Source organism: Marmota marmota, unplaced genomic scaffold (genome assembly GCF_001458135.2).
Source record: "Marmota marmota marmota unplaced genomic scaffold, marMar, whole genome shotgun sequence".
Classification (NCBI taxonomy): domain Eukaryota; kingdom Metazoa; phylum Chordata; class Mammalia; order Rodentia; family Sciuridae; genus Marmota; species Marmota marmota.
This window is the reverse complement of record NW_025999968.1, coordinates 32,139,153-32,158,721: the sequence shown is the minus strand read 5'-3', so window position 1 is coordinate 32,158,721 and position 19,569 is coordinate 32,139,153. Positions and strand designations below refer to the sequence as shown.

Sequence of the window (19,569 nt, the reverse complement as noted above, 5' to 3'; positions counted from 1 at the left end):
TGTCAATGACTTAGTAAAGCATGTTATCCTCCAAGAAGTGGATGGGCCTCACTCAATCAGTTCAAAGTCTCAAGAGAAAAATGACTAAAACCCCTTGAGGAAGAAGAATCTGTGCCAGCAGTCTGCCTTTGGGCCCTACTCTTCTCTGAGTCTCCAATATGTCAGTCTAAACTGAAGCATTTAGATTCGTAGCCTCCACAATCATGTGAGTCAATTTCTTTAATTAAAAAAAAAAAGAAATCTTTCTCCATGTAGATATAGATGATAAAGACAAAGAGATAGAGATGATTCTTCTGTTCTGGAAAATGCTAATAGAATCTCCTTTCATTCTTTAACACACATAACCTCATGCCTATCAATTTTTCAAATTATTTATTTATTTATTTATTATTTTTTGGTCAGGACAGAGGAACATTTCTGAAAACTCCCCATTGTGTAGACTAAGAACCGCAGACTTAGTGAAAAAAAGGGGAAAAAGCTAAAATATCTGCATGTTTTATAAAGACAACTTGGATATACATGCCTACTCAGGCTCAGCGTCTGGGCATTTTGTTGCTGGTCCATAGGCAGGTGCTTGCCAAATGTTCTCCTAAGCTTCCATGTCTCTCTGCACATTCTCTCCCCATCTCCCCTTCTCCTTCCCTGCTCCACACCTACTAAAGAGATTCTATTAATTATTTACGGCCTATCTGATATATCTCAACCTCTGGAAAACATTTTCAGAATTCTCAAGTAGGTTTGGTTGCTTTCTTTCTCACTAGTCTCAGGGCTCCTTAAGGCAGAGATTCTTTGGATTTCAGCTTTATAATACACTCATCCAGCAAAGCACCTGACAAGCAGTAGGCACTCAATGTCTTTGTCTTGAATACTTTAGAAAATAAAGGCAAAGTTTTAGAGTTAAAAAAAAATAGTTTGGCACTCCTTTGTCTCAAAAAGCAATATTGTGTGTGTGTGTATATATTTTTTTTCAAATAAGTGCTATAATAAACAAATAATTTTAAATAGTTATAAGAGAGTATAAAGGAACATAATAACTGAAGGAATCCTAAACGGTTGTCCAAGTAATTTTGCAAACAAAAGTGAAAAACAATTTTTTTAAAGTGGGACTTCTTTTAAAACTATATTGAACCTTTAAAAACTTTCAACAATAAAGGCAAACCACAGTCCCTGCCAATCACTTCCATCTTCCAGTATTTTTCTTTAAATAAGTGGAGACCTTCAGGAAAAACTTAAAACACCTGACAAGGACAATTACTAAAAGGAAAATTTTATTTGGGATCATGGTTTCATAGATGTAGTACTTGGCTGGCTGACATTACTCTAGGCCCAAAGTGAGGCAAAACATTCTGGCAAAAGGATGTGTTGGAGGAGATCTGCATACCACACAGCAGCCAGGAAGCCTACAGAGAGAGGAGAAAGGGTCTTAGGGAAAATTAACCATCCCAGGGCACTCCCCCTAGTGACCCACCTCCTCCACCCACACCCAAGGAATGGCTACAGTTGCCATCCAGTCAGTCCATTCAAACTAGGATGGACTAATTAGATTACAGCTCTCACAATCCATTCATTTCACCTCTGAATATTCCTGCTTTAATGCAGAAGCTCTTGGGAGATACCTCACATCTACACCATAACAACATTTTATAGTTCTTGTTAAAGATAATGCCAAAGAAAAAGATGCATTGATGAAAAAATAATGAAAACCCACTTTAAAATGAGGTAGGTATTAGGTATTTAAGCTAACAACTTTAGAAAGATGAAGACTCATATTGCTCATGTTTTCTGATATTCGTTAATTCCCTGGATTACCAGACAAGCCATAAGTTTTTGTTTTTTGTTCACTGCTTTGCATGGGATATCTAGTATACATACACACAGACAGACACATATGTACCTGTGTGTGTGTATATATATATATATATATATATATATATATATATATATATATATATAAATATAAGGTTATGTGATGTATAATATATGTGTACATGTTTACATATAACTTAAGTTTTAGATTCACTGATACTCACATTGAATCTAAAGATTTTCAATGATATATAGAGAGAGAACTTGGCTTCAGAAACATGGGGTAGTAATGCAGTCTAATTCATATGGTTATTAAAATTTAAAAAAATAACATACCTTGGCATATAAATTCTCCATCAATGCTACTTATTTATAAAAATATATTTTAGAAAAGTTAACTCAATTCATCTATAATATAATGAAACTATCAACATAATGTATAATCAGTGGATATATTGGAAATTCTTCTGAGTTTATAAACTACTGCTGATATTCCTATTGTATATAGCAGTATTTTTAAATGATTAATGATCAGCAGACCTTTCCATCATATAATTATATGATTTACTTTCTTGAATCTGCTTCTCCAAAAAAAGAAAGTAGTTTCCAAATATCATACTTATAAATAAATTATGGTTGATCTAAACATTCTCAGAGTCATTTTCTAATCATCTTTGAAAGTGAAACTTGGGCTATAAACTGATGCATATCTAACTCTACCTCATATATTTAAGGACATTAAGAGGCTTAGTCTTTTCATTTCTTAAAACTCCATGAGTTTCCAAAAAGCCTGCTGAACCTCATACATATCACTTCTCTATTAACATAGAAAAATCTGTTTCCTTGGTAGCTGAACACAGTAATAGCAACTACCTAAGTGGTTAATTGTTACAAGATGGGATTGAAATTGAAGACCACAGAGAAAAGGTACATTATTTGCTCAAGGTGAGAGTGCTTCAGTATCTTTTAGAGTTTTTCAATCCAAATTTATATCTGGGACATTAATTTTGGTTCAAGGTTATTAACAAAGTAAATTGCTACTGTAATGTACACAGAATAAAAAGATCAGGCAGGAGGTGCAGTGCTCTATTATTATAAATGAATCAGAGAGAACACACGGAGCCATTACATACATGGGGATTACATGACAATGGCACAGTTTGTAAAAAGGTATATATTTTGTCATAATATAGGTTAATGACAACAAATTTATACTACATAAATTTCTTATTAGTTTAATGTTGTTTATGGGATTAAAATAATTTTCTATTGCCAAAATACAGTAAGTAGAAAATTTTACTCTTAGAAATGCTTTAGGACTTGGAATGGGAAAGGATATCTTAGACGAGTCCCCAAAACACAGGAAACAACAATACACAAATGGCATCACACCAAACTAAAAAGCTTCCGCATAGCAAAGCAAATAGCAGAGTGAAGAGACAACCTGTCTAGTGAGAGAAAATATTTGTAAACTATACTCTGACGATGGGTTTGTTATAGTTTGGATATGAGGTGTCCTCTGAACTCATAATTAGATCATGAGAACTATAGCCTATTCAATAGATTAGTCCATTTGATGGATCAATAATTTGACAGAACTACTGTACTGCGTGATAACTGTAAGGCAGGTAGGGAATGAAAGGAGAAAGTAGGGGATATGCCTTAGGGGTTTATATTATGTCCTTGGCATCTTTCTCTCTCTCTCCTCTCCACTTCCTGCCTGCCATGAGCTGAGCCGCTTTCCTCCACTACACCACCCTTCCGCCGTGATGTTCTGCCTCACCTTGGGCCCAAAGCAATGGAGTCAGAATGACTGAGACCATGAGGCCCAAATAAACTTTTTTTTTCCTCTAGGTTGTTCTTGTAAGGTATTTTGTACACAGCAGTGAAAAGTTGTCTAAACCAGGGCTAATACCCAGAATTGATAAGAAATTTCCAAATCTCAGTAGCCAAAATAAAAAAAATATATATGATTTAAAAGATGGGAAAAATTGGCAATAAATCTCATTAGACATTTCTCAAAAAAAGGTATCGTGCACTTTTACTAATACTGCTTAAATGGACCACCATCAAATGGAGGAGACTGTATATTATCCAGCTTTTAATAAATAATGTATCTTGTGCCATTAAGTGAATATGTAATACTATTTATCTCTACTGTCTGTAATATAAAATATTAAGTGTATAAATAAGCTTCATATATATATTACTAATTAAAATAACAAAATTATTATTATGATTATAATTATAATCACTAAATAACAATAATTTTGATATTCATAAATTTACCTTACAGATAATCTAGGGCAATAATTGAAATAATGAAAATAATTTTTCTGGCAGTTTTTCTTTTGGTGTTTAGGATCAACAAACCCAGAGATTTGCTCATGTTAGGCAAATTCTCTACCATTGAGCTACACGCCCAGCCCCACCAATGTTTTAAAGGGAAAAAAAACTGTTAAGCCAAATAACACTTATGAAGCAGAAGAATCCTTCATCTAATCATACTTTACCATTAGAAGCAGGCTATTTCACTCCTCAACCACTAAAACATTCTCAGTGACCTAGAAGTCATGTACTAATCTCATATATTAGAAATAAAATTGAATTATTTAAATGACAATTTGTCATATGTTAGGAATGGAAGTCTTCTTAAACAATTATTTTGTTTTATTTTTTAATTCTAATGAAGAAATAGTACACTAGTGATAATGATCAATAACATACAAAGAAACATAGGGGCTTCCAAATCATAAGGACAGCTTAGCCTATGGGAAAGAAACACACCAATGACTCAATATAGGAATTTGATATGAGAACTGAGAATTAATCAGAAAGGAAAATTAACTAATATTTAGAAATAACTCATTCTCTGATGCCTCCTCTAATAGCAGTTTAAAAGACCATATGGTATCACTGAAGTAATAATAGGAAGAAGATGGGATAATCCTTAGTTAACATGTAAGAAATCTACAGTGCAGAAAAAGTAATAGTAATGATGCTTAAAGTCCAGTATCACACAGCAAGTGAGGATAATTCTCAGTATCCTGGCATCAATAGAGGAAGTTTTTTTCACCTCAATCCAAAATCACTGATGGAAGAGTCAACCTTGATGAAACTCAGTGCCTGCTCATGGTCTAGCTATGTCCAGGACACACATGGTAGTGTACCATGTGTGTAGATGAGAGAAGAGTATTCCAGAAGACTAAAAAGGAAAGTGTTTACATCTTCATGCAACAGTACATCTACCATTTCTAGAAATAAGGAGCCTACCAAGTATACTGAGTAAAGGAATGAAGGAGAAAGTACAGGGTTATAAAACCAAAGAAACAAGGGGGATTCAAGAACCAAGCTTAAGGGCATTCTTACATTCAGAGGTCAGAAAAGGGAGAAAAATTGATGGCTAACAAATTAATAGGGATACCAGGCAATCAAGGTATCAGAAAAGTCAAAAGAAGAAAGTACCTCAAGGAAAAACAGCTGCTAGCTCAGATGAGATGAACATTGAGAAATACCACTGGAATGTGTAAATCAGAGATCATTGGTGACTATAAAATAAAGATATTGTCCGTATGATAAAGACACGACCAAATTAACTTGGTTCAAGAGAAAAGAAAAACAGTGAAAAGGAATGAAGGGGGAAGGAAGAGAGAATCGGGGAAGAGAGGGAAGAAACAAATGAACAAAATTCAATTTAACAGAGGCAAATGTGTACAAGCCAACATATCCTTCTAGTGTGCTGTTATAGTGTTTTTATAAAACTCCTCCCTGGGGCAGAGCTGCAGAAAGTATCTATTAGCATACTGGGAATAATTGTGTTTTCTCTGGAGATCTTTGAGGTCAAGTCAGGAGAGGCCCCAAGAGCATATTAAACACATATATCTTCTCAAAATATTTCTCAAAGGGCAAATGCAGGTGACCAAGAGAATCTCTGAACAAAAGCTAGAAAAAAGTCAAGAGAGCCATGTTTAAAACTAATCATCAAGGGAAGGCAGAAACAAACTTTATTCCAACTCTGAAATTTATAATAAATCCATAACCAATTAAATAATGTGGCTAATACACAAGGAAAAAATTCAAATTGAACAATAGAATAGCAAGGAAATGAGAAAGACTAAGATATATAAAAGAATTTGAAAATAATGTCGATCGATGCCTTCGTCTGTTTTGTGCTGCTATGATATAACACCATAGACTGAGTAACTTATATTGAATAGAAATTCACTAGTTCACAGTTCTGGAAGCTGGTAATTCCCAAATCAATGTGGTAGCATGTGGCAGGGGCCTCCTCAGTGTGTGATGGATCACATGGAGGAAAATAAGAAGGTGAGAGAGGTTAAAAGGGGACCAAACTCACTCTTTTATGAGGGTACTAATTCCCTTCATGAGTGAGAAGCCCTCACAGCCTATACACCTCTAAAAAGTCCCCCATTTTAGTACTGTGACAAATGACAATTTTCAACATGAGTTTTGAAGTGGACAGATTTGAACCATAGCAATCTTGAAATGACTTTTTATGACAGAGGGTTTAGAGAATAGAACAGATATTTGGTAGATATCCAGTAAAATCTCTTTCATAACATTAGTGATTTTGAAACATTAAGCACTCATGGAAGACTTTTAAGAGTGAGTGATTATTACATATGTTGGTTGACCTTCATTTTTTATTAATCTTAAGAAAAATTTGTGATGATTTTTAAAAATATTCCAAATTTATGCTATGAGTATATCTCAGGGGTAGAGTGCTTGCATAGCTTGCCAAGCATTGCACACTCAAAAATTGTCCAAAAATTCATATTTTTCTCTCATTGATGAACATAATATTGGAAGATTTTCCTGAGATATTTCTTTATTTCTGTATCAGAAAACAATACCTTAAGTAAAAGATAAGATTCCATATCCAACTGGTGTGTTTATTCATTATTTCTATACATTACATAATTCTTACAATTGTGGGTTTTAAAGGAAAATATTTGTGTGTGTGTGTGTGTGTGTGTTGTGGCAAGTCATTGATATGTTAGGATCAAATTTGAACAGCGTATTTATGAAGATTTCCCTTTCTGAAGAGTTTTTTAGTGTTAAACATGAGTCTTAAGTCAACAATTGTTGGGCATATTTAGGAATTACAATGGCAATACATATCATATTCAAAAGCTGAAAATTCAAATGTTTCAAGTTGAGAGATATTGACATATTTGTGGCAGAGGCCTAAGTCAACTATATGGGTACATTTGACTTGAGAGTATTACTTTAAGAAATATGCCAATTATAACTTAATGTATTTTTTGAATAGTGAATAATATGGTCAAGAGTTATCAAAGAATGAAAATCTTAATGAAAACCTTTATTTTAATCAGTTGGAGTCACCAATTCTCCCCACATTTACTCCTAATATTGTAGTTTTAAAAGCTTTAAACAAATCAAACTATTCAAGAGAGTGAGTATATTCTTAAGATACACTAAATAGTGAGTATGTCACCTATTAGAAATGGTCTCTTACGGTTGGAGTTGGAACTCAGTGACAGAATGCATGTTTAGCATGAAAAGAGCCCTGGGAGTTCAGTCCCCAGCACTGCAAAAGGAAGAAAATATTTTTCTGTCTCACCATTCTTTTCTTCAAAAAGTATAAGGGAAAAGTCTCCTTCCATATGGCAGCTGCTTGACATTGAATCTCTCCACACATCCTTCATGAAAGTGTACAAGGAGAATAAATAAAGCTACCCATGGAACACACGTACAGTATTTACAGGAGACAGAATTCTGCCAACTCCTATGTACATGTAAATGCAAAAGTAAATATCCAATCCAACCAAGCTATTGCCCAGGTTAAAAGAGACATTGCACAGAAAAGATGAGAAGGCAATGGGGACAAATAGAGAACACAGATAAAATTATCAACAGTTGAACTTTCTCAACTCTGAGGAGGGAAATAGTTAAAACAAGCAAGAGATTTGTCAGACAAAATGAACCAAACAATTAAAAGTCACACTTATGGACTGAAAAGTCATTTGCAATAAATGAGAAATATTTAATGCTACTAGTGCTTATAAGCAAAGGAAACAGAAAAAAAGAAAAGGAGACCTGATATTAAGTTATGTTCTGAAAGAATATTACATATGCCTGAGAAAAAGAAAAAATTTTCTACATTTAAAAATAGTCAACTTCACTAGCAATCTAAGAAACATATATTTATTAAGACATTATATTTTTAATTATTAAAATTCTAAAATTTAAGGGTATGGTATTTAATATTATCAATGGTAGATTTATAAATATTACCATAAACTATAATGTAGCATATATTAAATAACTTTAAATATTCTTTATTTGGAACTGACTATTCCTTACAAATATATTCTTTGGGGAAAAAACTGGAGATTAGTTCACCGATATCTGTTGGATTTACTTAATACAATGATAGAATACAGAAAAGGTGATATAAGAAGGCAGTTGTTAAATTCCAGTAGATAAATTTGATATACAGATTTAAATGTTGGTTTAAAGATTTTTTTTTTGCTTGTATTAGAAAATGATAAAAACATGCTTAGTGGAACACACAGTGTATAATCAGTAACAGTTTAACTAATCTTCCCTTATTACTCTGTTCCACTTGGGAAAGATAAACTTTTGGTTTATCAAACCTATTAGGCAACAGTGACGTACTTTATGGGGAGTCACACAACAATTTGCACAACTACATGAAAGCACATTTTCAAAGTTTTTTTTGTTTGTTTCAGTCTTTCAAAATCCATTGCACTATGATGAAAATAAATATTTTTTTGAAATGACTGTAGGTGAGTTTTTAATACATGTGAGAAATTAGATACAACAGATTTACAAATTTCACACTTTTTAAATTAGGAGTTTTCTGAAGTAAGCTTAATTCTCCTAACTTTAATAATGTAAAAGATTTCAAGAATTTGCCCAAAAAGGCCAAGATTGAAATAATGAGAATGTAACTATTCTCTAATTTAAGTTTAAAACAGTATGTAAGGCCTTTTATTAATACCTTTACCAAGGCATTACATTACCAAGGTATTTGAGGAAAATTTATTTAACAACACGTGTTTAAAAAGACTCTTCTTTAGAGCTGACATTAGAAGAACAATTATAATAATTATTTAGTCACTTAAAATGATTTGCAAGTGCTAGATTTGATGGTGCATGACAGACACTGCGTGGTTTAATGCCACAGTGAACTTGCTCCTCACCATTGCATAAGGAGCATCACTTCACAGTGAAACTAGGTGGGGACCTTTGTAATTCACATTCAGTAACCTGAGTTGAAAATCCAGCTGACATTATGCTGGATCCAATCTACAAGGCACTGCACCAGAAAGGGCAACTTCACAGGGTCTCCTACAGTGACCATGTAAATATCTCTGGGATCATGCTTTTCTTCCAACACAGCAGATTTTGTTTGTGGAAATTCATTGTACATTGCTAGAGTTAAAATCCTATTACAAAACGGAGTTCAGACAACAGTAGATTTGAAGGGAAAAGGAAAATATCTTATTTCAAAGAAAAACTACTATCCAAATGTAAATATTCAAGAAAGGGCTTACCAGAGTAAAAGTGCCAGCATTCATAATTTTACTTAAAACGTTAAGAATCTGTGGTGGCCAAAAACCAATTCAAAATATACTTTAAATCTTCCTTCTGTTCACCTTCAGTGACCCCCTTGATGAAGCTGAAGGAATTAAGCTATTCAGAAATTGTATAAAACAGAGGAAGTATGAAGATATTATGATCTTTAATAAGATAATAAATAATGTCAATTTGAAATAGATGTGAAATTAATTACAAAATGATTACACATGCTTACGACAGTGTGCTTCTGCCTATGCATAACAGTTGCCTATTTTGTTGTTGTTTATGTATGAGACCTCTAGTCTTTGAACTTTTATTATACTAGTTGGGTTTAAATTTACACTGGATTTTTGATAAATTATATAAAAGTAAAATGATGAAATTTTCTTTCTTCAATAGAAAGGGAGAAAGCTATCTCTTCCCTTCTTTTATAGTATTTCCTTGAAAATACTGCCTGATAAGAAACATAAATTTTTGATCTTATAATCTTACAGTGTAAGGTTAAGGACATATGACCTTTGGAACTATGAACACATACCTCCAAAAATGAACTCAAGAATCTCTTATAAGGTGCACAAGATTCTATAAAGCACACCCATCTGTATTTTGGAAATGTTTTATTTGTTTCTTCTACTTTTGATGTATATATTTGCATAAAATTCTGTTCAAACTCCTTATTCTCAAGAATACTATCCATGTGTATGTATTTTGGTCAATGATGAATTATGTTTCATTTCTCTTACTGATATAGAACAGGCATTGAGTCTTCAGGGTTTTTAATGTACTCAGCAATTATTGGCAGGAATTTTTTATTTTGCTTTTCTACTTAAGATATATTGTATATGTGATAAAACTTTTAGAATAAATTTCAAGCAAAAAAATTGAACTTATGAATTATTGAACAAATATTAGTAAAAACAATTGTATGATTTAACCAAAATAAGAGAATAAGGAAATATTTTATTGCTATTAAACTGTAACCAAAGCAGGTATAAGCAAAACTTATATGGTCAAAGACAAACGATTCTTAATGCTTGGATTTTTTTTTTCATAGTTTAATCATCATTTATAGTTTAACTCTTAGGATGTTGGATAATTTTTGAGGGAGAAATATGAGATAAAGTTTGTATTATCCACTCCATTTGACCAGTCATTTCTCAACTAGACATAAGGGATGTGACAGACGTCAAATTTCTCTCTTTGCTATGAGGATTTCCTAAATATCAAAGTAAGTAGGCATAGATACATAATATGTGCATAGAAGAAAATAACGTACTTCAGTGAAAAACTGCATTATTTAAAACACACCTTTCTGATATACTGATTCTGATTCTATGGGAGCTCTCAGCTTTTCATTGCCTTTTACCTATTTTACAATTTGGCAAGTTGTAAGAAAACCAATAGCAATGAAAAATAAGCCTAGTCTCAAGCTAGGCAAATAAATTCCATTAGGAAAAAGTTCGATTGATTTCCCTCTTATATTGTAGAATAATAATAATAATAAATGTATCTGTTCATTTGATTTTTTCTTTGACCCAATTGTAACATCTGCCTGGTTTACTCATTATTAATGCATTAAGCAAAATTTGCCACATTTATCTAATATCTGCACAAGAGTGATTTTACCATGTTAAAAATTATCTCTTAATACTAATGAGAAAGAAGGAGACAAAAAGAAATAAAAAGATGGGTGGATATTTACATGGTTACCGAAGTAGCTCATTAACCTTCTAGAAAATTAATATCTGAAAATTAGTTACACACATACCTAGACTTGAGTTATAGTTGTTACTGTTATGATTACTCATTGACATCTCTCCTTCACTAGTATCCATCTTTTGAACACTAAACAATACTCATATTTCATATTGAACACAAAAGAGAGATAGAAGCAGAGAAAGGAAGAAAAAAAAATAAAAACATGCAATAGAATAACACATTAGCCTGTCTCCTTTATTCTTACCTGACTCTCTAATCGTGCTTTCATTGTTCCATATTTCTCTGACTCCCATCGTGATTCTTACTTGACAACAGAAACTTTTACTAAAGGTATGGAAAGAAAATGAGAGATAACATAAATATTTCTTTATTTGTAATAGAATCTTCACTTTTTGCTCTGCTTTACTAAATAACTTTATAACATTTGACTTTTCTTTTTTTAAGTGATTAAGATAAATTCTGTTTTATTTTTTCAAGTTTTATTGAAGTATAATTGACAAACAATGCTACGTATGGTTAAAGGGTACAATGAGATGATAAAGTATCTAGGTGGAAAAATTACCACAGTCAAGTTAGTTAACACATCTGTCATCTCACCAACTATAGTGGAACAGTTATGGTGACAACATTTAAGATTAAAATTATTTTAACAGTAAAATGTTAGAAAAGAGAAAGTGCAATGGTCTCATTTTTTAAATATTCCCTTGATTTGTATGCCTGCCTATTTAAATATGTTTAATCATTCAGGATAGCCCTCAATGTCATTTTAATCCATGTAGATTATCACTCCATGTGCCCCTTAATCCCTACTGAATTTAGATCCATTTATATAAACTCATACATGAACGGTAGGTACTCTATGGATTTTAGCTAGGTCTGCTCTCATTGAATTATTTTAGAGGTTCTCTTTCTACATTAATAGCTCAGGGAGAAAATTACTTCATGTCTATCATAAATTAATTTAAATTTTTTGAATGTAAGATTTTTCCATATGGGAGAATCCCCCACAGAAATATCATAGAGCCACTATTCAACCACCAGAATAGCTAAAATTAAAAATACTAACAACCCCAAATGTTGCTAAGGATATAAAACAAATGTAATCTTATGTATTAATGATGAATATATAGAATAGTTGAGCCAAATGGAAAAAGATTTTAGGATTTCCTTATAAAATTAAGTATATACTTCCCCTCTGACCTCTGACCTCTGCAGTTCTAGTCCTATATATTAACACAAGAGAGCACCACCAACAACAAAAATCCTGCGTGTGTATGTTAATGTATAAGAATATATACACTTAGGGGAATATATTTATACTCACCTCTATGACCAAATGAATTGTACAAGAATGTTCATAGTAGCTTTGATCATAAAAGACAAAAGTGAAAAAAAATGTTCTGACATTTATCAAAAAGGAAATTGATAGCTACACACATAAATTACAAGTATATGCAATAACAAGGATGAAATATCAAGTCATTATTCTAAATGATATAAATGTTGACTATAAAGTCATTATATGATGCCATTTACATGTCTGAAGAACAGTCAAAACCTCTCTTAGGTGATGATAGTAGATGCTGCGTAGTGGAGATTAAGGGCATGACGGAATTTTCTGGAGTGACTGAAATTTCTACATCTTGATATAATTTGGGGTTACAAAAAGTTTACATTTTTGGAAGTACTCATTGTCACTCTTAAGTTTCATGTGTTTTACTGTATACACATTCTATCTAAATACAATTTTAATCAAACATTGACCCCTAATGATGTTCATGACAGAAAGGTATACTGATGTGTGCAATTTACTTCAAATTCATAAAACAAGATAGATTTCTTTATGAAGAAAAAAGTATATGGATGTATAATATGGTAAGAATAAACCTAAGCTCTGGATATTTGAGTGTTTATTATTCAATTCTTGCAACATTTTTAATATCCTTGAACATTTTATAATGAAAAATATAATAATATAGAGATGTCTATAATACAAACAGTCAAAAAATCAATTATAACTATCATTATTTTGATTATTTGTTGGGTGGGCAATCAAGGTAAGATTTTGATATAAAGCAAAAGAAGCATTTGTGTTGATTTTGTCCCATGGTTTCTTTTACCTTTTTATTCTTTTCCTTAAGTTTAGTACATCTCTCAATTGTTGGGTAACTAAGTATGGCAATACTACTCAGTTTAGACTAATGAAATGGAAATTGAAATAGAAAGTGTCACTTTGGTCTTGTAATGCCAATGAAATGTACTCATTCCTCTGGCTTCTTTTTCTCATTTCTTTGAGCTGGAATGCAGATGTCCCAGTGACCCACTTTCAACCATGCAGACTCACAACAGGAACACAGAGAAGAGGCTTGCAGACAATGGCCAGAAATCTAAAGACCTGGTGCCTGTTTTACAAAGTAAGTGTCACTGATACACAGACAGAAACGTTCTTTTATGTATTGTCAATGACTACTTTCATACTACAATGGCAGAATTACATAGTTGAATCAGATATAGCATGGTCCTGAAACCTAAAAGATTTCCTATTAAGTCCTTCACTTAAAAAAAAAAAAATTGACCCCCATCTTTCATTGTAAAACAAGTAGATGGATGAATTCAGGATGAATTCAGGGTCCCTGAATGGGCCCTAGGAAGCACTGTGGCACCAGGTTAGTCTGATCAGATTATTTTTAAAGAAAATAATAAACTTTGGTCTATTTAGCTGTTGTTATTTACTTTTTTTGGTGTTATTGCTACTCTATTTTGTTGTTGTATGTGAAATCATTATTATAATAGGTACAACTAATATTTTTACATGTTTTAAAATAGACTTACAGCATTTTATTTTTTCAGTGTCATTCGTCTTCTTCTCAGTACATAAAATAATTTTATGATCTTTCTATTAAAACATAAAAAAAGCAACTTCTTGCTCCCAGAAAGTACAATTTCCTAGTATTTGGCATTTGGAAGATGAAGAAAAGTGTCTGACTGTCCAGATCATTTTCCTCATTGAATACAGCTCATTGGCTTTTAGCTTTTCAAAGAAAACAATATTGAATCTCTTTTCCATGATTCCAGAATATATTCCTTCCCATTCTATTTGTAAAATAGGCTTCATCAGTGATCATAAATGCATTGGCCTAGGTGTCCTAAGGAGGTACAAGTAATGACTCTTACAAGCTTCTCAGAATACATTTTTAGCCTCCTCTTTTACACAAGAACCACAGCAATAATTCTGCCTACAGAAAAATCTGTTCCTTGTGCTTAAAGTTTGTTTTAACAGATATAAACACTGCTATAAGTAGAGACAAGATGTCCTACCCGAGAAATCTCTCAACTTAGAATCTGAACATTTGTAATTGAAAACTAGACCCAGCATTTATGCCAGGGACTTACTCACCTCACTCTTCTCTGGCTTCAAATCTCTATGTACATAAGAAGAAGTCAAGTTCCTACATGACCTCCAAGGATTCTTCCATCTTTAAAATCTCCAGCACACAGAATCACCAAACAAAGTCCAGTGGATAAAAGCCATATGTAATCATTTACTACCATACCTCTATATGTTATGGAATTTTACTCTATATATTTTCCACAGTTCCTTATGAGAAAACTTGCCCAACGTGTTTGGAAACCTAAGAACTATTCTGTGTTTACCACCAGGTTTAATTCATCTTCCTACCCACATCTTTTTCTTTCTATGCCAATCAGTAGTGAGTGGACCATCATAAAACCTCAATAAGTATTTATTCCAATCTGGTACTCTCAACTGTATTATCAATACATCAACAGTCATCCTTTAAAAATATAAAATGAGATCATATCCTTTCTTCCTCATAAATTTTCAATTTAGAATATAAACTAGTATGCTTACTCAACAACTATACTGTAGTCTACAAGGCCATAGAAAATGTGTCCCTGACTGTATGACTCTCCCACTCTTATTCATGCTCCTTCAGTCTAATCTTCTTTGTACATTGCTGCATTGGTGCTTCAAAACCAATTGTCCCCTAGAAATTCACATGACTAATTTCTCTACTTCCTTTGCAGGTTTTTTCAATATTCACCTATCCTGAACAATTTATATTAAATTTTAACTTCTCCCTGGCACCTATGCCACATCCCCAGTCCTTGTCATGCTTGTTTTTCCTCAATACCAGTATATATTATATAAACAGTAATACATTTATTTTTGTATAGTATAGTTTATTATTCATCTCTCTCCACTTGCTTCATGAAAGTATTTTGTCACTTTCAGTTCAATCCTATCTCTCAAGCAGTTCAGAGTGTATTATGATTTGGATTTGGAATGCCCTCTGAAGGCTCATTAGTTGATGGCTTGGTCCTCAATGCAACCATGTTTAGAGGTAGGGCTTTTGGAAAGTGATTAGACCCTGAAGGCTTTAATCTTTATCTCAATGGACTAACCCATCAATGGATTCATGATTGAATGTACTATTGGGAGGTAATGGAAACTAGAAGTTGGGACCTAGTTAGTGAGTCCACGGGAGCATGCCCTGAAGAACTACATCTTATCCAGGTTCTATGTCTCTGTTCGTTCGTTCGTTCCTTCCTTCCTTCCTTCCTTCCTTCCTTCCTTCCTTCCTTCATTCATTCCTTCCTTTTTTTCTTTCTTTCCTCCTCCCTCTCCCTCTCCCTCTCCCTGGCACCCTCCTGGCTGCCATGAGATGAGCAGTTTCGCTCCCTCCCTCACTCCTGCCATGATATTCTGCTACACTACAGACTCAGAAACAATGGAACCAGCTAACCATGGACTGAAACCTCTGAAATCACTAGCCAAAATTAATCTCTCCTCCTCTAAGTTGGGTTTCTCAGGTATTTTATTATAGTTATGAAAAGCTGACTAACTAATACAAAGTGCCTGAAAAAAATAAATGCCCAATAATATTTGCCAAATAAATTGAAATCATAAAATATATTATTAAATCAATAAATGTCTCTTCTCATTTCTTTTTTTACTATGCTTAAAATATATTATTTGACGATGTCCAGTTACTACAGCCATGAATGATAGCAATAAAACAATATTCAACAGAAGGAATTTCATCATTTTTGAAATATATTTCTAAATCATCAGCATAAAATACATCAACAGCTCATTCAACAAAAGAATCCCCAAAATTATATAAACCATTCTTTTGTGGATTGCATCCTGTTTGATACTTAAGACAACAAAACAATATGCCTTTGCCCTCAAAGATTTCTATACTCCCAAATGAAACAAATAAGTCTACAAATATTATTAAAGAAGAACTGAAGAAGGAATGGAGGAAAGAGAAAGTTTGGGTGTAGTTCTACCAAGCCTTTAGAATCTGAAGGAAATCCTGATGTTGAAAACTGTGCCTCTTTTAAAATCCACAGGCAGTAAGTTGTACAGATGAAGGTAATATGAGAGCAGAAATGAAGAGTAGATGGAGTGATGTTTAGGAGTCCTAATAGCCCAGGGCAGTGCTCCACGGATTTGCTTAACCCTTATTTAGAACTGGAAGCTTCCCTTTATTACAAGAAACAATCATCTCCATCTTGTTAGAGATTGCTGATATCATACACGCCCCTTCGCCTTCTCCACTGAGCATTTAACATGCATCTCTAGATGCTTCCCACGTTTGCCATTTTCACTTTAAATGGCATTTATGAAGGTCCTGCTATTGCTTTATAAATCCTTATTTCTGCATTACTCTTTGTTTTCCCAAAACATTTACAGTTAACTGTCTAAAAGCTTTTATCACAGGAAAGCTCTTTCATTGAACGATTCCGAGGGCTTAAAGTAGTTAATCCACTATTATTTTTAAAGTATTTGTGCTGCTTAGTGTTGTAATGTGTGCTGTTATGACTTCTAGATTATGTTAATATAGAAACTCCCCAAAGCCTCACACTCACAAAGCACACTATTGTTCAACCGCCACCACCTATGCATTTACTCATAGCAATAAATTCAATCATATTACTTCAGTTATGGCAGATTTACACTCAATCACTATCAGTCAGTACATTGACTTTAAAATTTGGCTCAGAGTTTTTCATTACCTCTGTGGAACTTCCCTTTCATTCCTATCAGGATTGGCCTCCATTTATACATACCCTCAGTCCTTACTTTCTAATAATAAATCTCAAATTCATCAACCCCCTTGTCAGGTCTCTCATCCATGGGCAACAGAGCATTCACCTGTTATGCCCCCAAGATGTGGAATTCCCTCAACTGAACACTCCTCTCCAAATCCCCTGAGCTTTATAAATCCCTTTTTGAGTCTCACTTATTAAAATTTGCTTTTAATATTTGATCTGCCACTGACACATGCTGTAGGCTTGAAAAAAAAAAGGAAGAAAAAGGAAAGTATTTTTATTTTCTCACCGTTTGTGAAAAGGACTAAAATTTCTCCTTCTGTGTGGGCATTTTATGTTTTTCATCATTCTTTCCTTTCTTTCTCTTCCAGTACTAGCAGAATAATTACCCAATATGCTATGGTCACTAACCAAGGTTTAACATTAAAGATTTTGTGTGTTATGGGATTATAAATAAACTGGTCACAATATCATTAATTACTTTGCAGTCTGGAGATTGGTATAGATTTTTTTAGGAGACAACATGGATTTAGGAGAAAAACAGTTCCTCACAGCCACTCTGCTCCTTTGCCGGTTCTATACAGCAGTTTTCTCATCTGTTTTTATTTTAATTAATAACTATTCTGACTTAACTCCACTCATTTGTCATAAGAGAACAGGAAAATACATTTAGTGGCACTGAAGGACATATTATTTTTGGATTGTTATATCGACAAAAACAATAACATCAAACGCTCAGATGTTGATAGTCTTGTTCCAAAGTAGTCAGCTCCCAGGATTTGCCACTCTGAAAAGTGATATTTTCCATTCTCCTTGACATGTAGACCAGTGCTATGCACACAGTAGGCATTTTTTAAATGCTCGTAAAACATTAAATCAATTTACTTTTAACTAAATTCTTTAACTTTTATTTCCATTCCCCTTTGAAAGAATCTGGTTTTCTCTGTTTTCCTACTCATTAGCGTGCACGGTTTTTCAGTCACTCTTCTCTCTCCTACAGCTGTTGATCAGCCTATTGATTAGGGCTCAGAAGGCTAGCTGACAGTCTGGAAAGGGCATTATATTCCAGCACAATTTCCCTCTAAGTGCTTAATGTTCTTTAAACCCCTCATTCAATTAGATGGCAGAAGCTATTACACACAAGTGCCCCACCACAGAAAATTACAAGCTCATATCTGAGAGATACTGAGAAAGGAAGGCAAAGAGCCAGTTAATAGGACATTGTCTGTATGTTTGGTAAATCCTGTGGAGTTTGGGGCTCAGGGTTGATATCAGAGTGCCAGGCTATGGAATTTAAACAGCAGGTAGATTTCAAAGGCACGGAATATGAGAGAGAACAGAGTACAGATAGATATATTATTCTGTTATTTGAAATGGTTACTGTGCAAAATTCAGCATTTCCTCTGAAACATTTTGAGGATGATTTAGGCCATTGAAAATAATGGCAAAGTTAAAACTTTTTAAAGGTTAAGGTAACATTACTGAAGTAGGTGACCTGATTGAATTTCACTAACAGGTGAAGTTTTGTGAGGTCTGACGTATTTATGGATATTAAGAAACAGAAATCATTTTTTTTCTTTGTGGGTAAGAAGATAAATTTAACCTCATAAGATATAAAACTTAACTTTGAAGATTATTAGCTATTATTCCTATGGGTAGGCAATAGATTTTGCATAAGAATGAAACTCCCAGTGCTCTGCTACCTGTGAGGGACCCTTATAATCAGAAAGCACGAGATTGGAGAAGTAGAATGAAGTCTATTATTTTAGCCCCTATTCACCCTCTCTCACTGTTGCCCTTGTGCAGTGCACAATTGCACAACTGTTCTCAGCCACCTGAAAATGTTCTTATAAAAGATATGAAAATGCAAGCAGTATAGAGAATCAGCTTCATCACCTATTTTACAGAGAGAAAACCCAAGATAGAAATTAAATATTTTTTTTTTTCCTGATGTCACCTACTCTAAGTGGAGGAGACTAGAATGCAATTCAGAAAATATGATATAGACGGCTTAAGCATGATATACTATCATAGTGTTCATTTGTTTCATAAGAATCCATTGCTTTAAAATTAGGGATCAATAAACATAGAAAAGAAAATTAAAATAACCCATAATCTCATTGCAGAGAGAACTGAATATTTTGGAAGATAAATTTTCACTGCTTTTTTTTTTCTATTAGTTAACTTCTATTAAATATTATTTACATGTTATTTGTAAACAAGATATATGTTCATTACTTTTTCCTATTGGATAATATCTAGCTAATAATTTATATGTTGTTTGTAAGTAACTTTTTTCAGTTAAGAAGTTTCTACTCAGCTGGGCACAGTGGCACATGCCTGTAATCAACAGAGGCTCAGGAGGCTGAGACA

At 33.2% G+C, this 19,569-nt stretch overlaps 1 long non-coding RNA gene across 2 annotated transcripts in view; it reads right to left on the bottom strand.

The window, feature by feature from the left end:
- Positions 1–1,051: 1,051 nt before the first annotated feature.
- The window catches only part of LOC125616863, a 138,779-nt gene continuing 120,261 nt past the window's right edge, over positions 1,052–19,569 (bottom strand). For both annotated transcript variants that reach the window (XR_007347647.1, XR_007347648.1), the window contains exons 2-3: positions 11,360–11,439; positions 1,052–1,400 (exon numbers count right to left, since the gene is read on the bottom strand). This is a non-coding gene — a long non-coding RNA (uncharacterized LOC125616863). The remainder of the gene's footprint in view (positions 1,401–11,359; positions 11,440–19,569) is intronic.